General features: G+C 54.4%; 1 protein-coding gene across 1 annotated transcript in view; it reads left to right on the top strand.

The window, feature by feature from the left end:
* Positions 1 to 1,061, top strand: part of VOLCADRAFT_90902 (uncharacterized protein) — a gene marked incomplete at both ends in the record, with an annotated part of 6,713 nt that overhangs the window by 3,841 nt on the left and 1,811 nt on the right. The gene's annotated exons all lie outside the window — the stretch shown is intronic.

The raw sequence follows: 1,061 nt of genomic DNA on the forward strand, positions 1-1,061 counted from the left end.
AAAGCACGTAATGACGAACCACGAGAGGTAGGGGCAAACAACTCCCCATAATCAATCCCCTCGTGTTGCTCGAAACCCTTGGCAACTAAACGCGCCTTAAAGCGTTCCACGCTGCCGTCATCGCTGTACTTAACCTTATATACCCAACGACACGGCAACAAACGAGTACCAGGAGGTGGCTTCTTCAGCTCCCAAGTACTATTAGCCATCTGGGCGGCGATCTCCTCGTCCATCGCACGCCGCCAGTCGTCTGCATGTGGACTTGCAATGGCTTCCGCAAAAGAATTCGGTTCGGGAATATCAGTAGAGAAAGCAGCGTTAACGCGAGCAGTAACAGTGCGACCAGGTTCATTTCGCCACCATTCGCCAGGGCGTTTCCGTTCTCTAACTGGATATCGTGTCCCTGCCATTTCCACATCAGGCTGATTAATTCCTTGCCCGTTCGCACTGCTGGAAGGTCCAGCCCCAGCCGGCGCCCCCTCGCCACCCAAATGTGGCGATCCCTCGCCGACGGTGCTACCTGGTGTCCCTTCGCCAGCCCTAGGCAGCGATCCCTCACCAGATAAACTAGTGCGAAAATCCTCCTCCTCGTCGGCATCGGACTCATAATCGGAGTCCCCGGCATTACGCCGCCGGCCGACGTTAGATTCATCAAAACGAACGTTGGAAACTACAGCAATAATGCCGTCCTCGTATAGTACACGATACTGTCCACCGTTCCCGTATCCGACAAGTATTCCACGCCTGCTCACCGGGTCGAACTTGTCGCGCTTGACGTCGGGTACGTGGACGTAGGCAACGCATCCAAAGACTCGCAGGTGACTGATGTTCGGACGAACGTTAAAGAAAGCTTCGTACGGAGTGACGGTTGACCCAGCAGTTGGCGACACATTCCTAAGATAGTTGGCTGTCGCTAACGCCTCCGCCCATAATGATTTAGGCAGTCCAGACTCAACGAGCATAGCCCTAGTCTTGTCCAAAAGAGTGCGATTTAAACGTTCCGCAGCTCCGTTCTGCTCAGGGGTGTAGCCTACCGTAGTTCCGTGTAGAATACCCCGGAA

Source organism: Volvox carteri, assembly GCF_000143455.1.
Source record: "Volvox carteri f. nagariensis unplaced genomic scaffold VOLCAscaffold_18, whole genome shotgun sequence".
In the NCBI taxonomy this organism is placed as follows: Eukaryota; Viridiplantae; Chlorophyta; class Chlorophyceae; order Chlamydomonadales; family Volvocaceae; genus Volvox; species Volvox carteri.